Here is a 2,648-nt window from a genome sequence, read left to right as displayed (position 1 = left end):
TTTGCTTTCCATTAAATCTCACTTCTCCTCAAGGCCAATATCATTACACACCCTCCATAAAACCTTATCTGAGATTTCAATCCTTACTCTCAATTTACTTAGCAAACATCAGTCTAGGGCATAAAAATAAAGAGGAATAGAACTATGTTCATTGAGTACCCGCTATGTGCCAGGCATTGTGAGAAGCATATCTCATAAGGTATCTCATAGTAATATTCACCAGAAACATACTGGGTAGGGGTTATTATCATTATAAAATGAAAACAGAAAAAATATTGACTCTTTTTTTTTTAAAAGAAACTGCATATGTCTGGAAAACCTCCCTGCACCTAATTGGGAGAGTTAAGGAGAAAGATGTAATGTCTCATGTTATTAAGGTAAGCCATTAGATTAGAGCAGTCTGAAAGATTCTAATTCGAAACCTCCAAACATTCCACAAAAGCTGTCCAGCTAGTGCTGGGAACTGCAGTTTTTTACTATTTGTATGCCTGAAAGGTCTATGGTTAAGATGAAATAAACCTTTTCTGAGAAAATAATGTAAATAAAAAATTTATTGGGTGGCGCCAGCCCCATATATCGGAGGTGGTGGGTTCAAACCCGGCCCTGGCCAAAAACTGCAAAAAAAAAAAAAAAATTATTAACCAATTATTGGTAGGGCCAGGCACAGTGGCTCGTGCCTGTAATCCTAGCACTCTGGGAGGCTGAAGTCGGTGGATTGCTTGAGCTCACAATTTCGAGACCAGCCTGAGCAAAAGTGAGACCTTTGTCTCTACTAAAAACAGAAAAATTGAGACAAGAGGATCGCTTGAACGCAAGAGTTGGAGGTTGCTGTGAGCTATGACACCACAGCACTTTACCCAGGGCAAAAGCTTGAGACTCTGTCTCAAAAGAAAAAAAAATTATTGGTAACAAGTAGCTTAGAGTCACCAGTGTACCACTTTGCCAGTATCTATCCTTTTTAATATAGCCACTCCAGTTTTCCTTTTATTACTATTTGCATAATATATGTTTTTCCATCCTTTTAAGTTTTAACATACCTATATCGTTGTATTTGAAGCGAGTCTCTTATAAACAGCACACATAGAGTTAGACCTTTCTTTGACAATCCATTCTGACTCTTCCTTTCTTGCTTTGGGATGCCACACCATTCTTTTGTTCCTTTTCTCTCTCTTCCCCCATCTTTCCTTCTCTCCCTGCTCTCTGCTCTCTTCTCTCTTTCTCTTCTCCCTACTCTTTTCCTTCTTTCTAATATAAAATAAACATATACCTTTATGTACTCAAAAAAGTCCATTCTGACAATCTCTGACTTTCACATTTACATTTACTGTAATTATTGATATGTTTGGGTTTTTATTATTTGTTTTGTCTATTCTCTTCCTCTTGTTGAATTATTGGAACATATTTTAAAATGATATTTTAATTTATCTATTGTGGCTTTTTACTGGCGATTCTTTTTACTTTCATTGTATTTTTTCTTTTACTGAGCATAGAAAAGGGAAACACTAAAACGTGACCTTTAGTGTTTGTTCTAGGAGTTATACATACTGAACTTTTCACAGTCTACTCAGAATCAATATTTTACTACTTCAATGAGAAAAGTATTACCACCATATAAGTTTCCTTTATCTTTCCCTCTTTATATTGGTAGTTGCCGTTTATTTAGAATATCCATATCTGTTAAAAACTCTATCAGAAAATATTATAAATTTGGCTTTTTGTATTGTTGGGGACTCATTGAGGGTACAAGAAACAAGATTACACTGATTGCATTTGTTAGGTAAAGTCCCTCTTACAACTGTGCCTTGCCCCCAAAAGGTGTGGCACGCACCAAGACCCCACCCCCTCCCTCCTTCCCTCTCTCTTCTCTTCCTTTCCCCTACCTCCACCCTGTCGTTAATTGTCATTAATTGTCCTCATATCAAAATTGGAAACCTAGGATTCATGCTTCTCCATTCTTGTGATGCTTAACTAAGAATGTCTTCCACTTCCATCCAGGTTAATAAGAAGAATGTAAAGTCTCCATTTTTTTTAATGGGTGATAGTATTCCATGGTGTACATATATCTTCAAAGTTTTTATTCTATTTTCATAATGAAACACCATGGCCCCAAGGAAAAATTTTCATTTTTGTGTGTATGCCAGTTAATATGTTAAAGAACTCAAGAGGAGAGAATATTCAATTTACCTACATATTTGCCATTTATGTTGCTTTTTATTTTCATTTCTGATATTCCAAGTTTTTTTTCAGTAACATTTCTTTTCCGTCCGAAGAACTTTGTTTAGCAATTCCTTTAGAAAATACCTGCAAGCAATAGATTCATTTAGTTTGTCTTCATCTGATAATGTCTTTTATTCCCATTACTGAAAGACTGGATTGTTTTCTTTTTTTCCCAATACTTAAAAAAATAAAATATCACTTCCTTCTGGCCTCCGTGGTTTCTGATGAGAAATTGGCTGATGTTGAATTTTTATTCTCCCATAAGTAGTGTGTCATTTTCTCTGACTCATCTCACAATTTTTTCTTTGTCTTAGTTTTTAACTATGACGTAGCTGGGCATAGATTTCTTTAGGTTTGCCTATTTGAGATTTGCTAAGACTTAAAATCAGATAAGAACGGATATTACACTTGATCTTAGTCAAAAGCCAAAA

This window comes from Nycticebus coucang, chromosome X, assembly GCF_027406575.1.
Source record: "Nycticebus coucang isolate mNycCou1 chromosome X, mNycCou1.pri, whole genome shotgun sequence".
Classification (NCBI taxonomy): Eukaryota; Metazoa; Chordata; class Mammalia; order Primates; family Lorisidae; genus Nycticebus; species Nycticebus coucang.
This window is presented reverse-complemented; position numbering follows the sequence as displayed.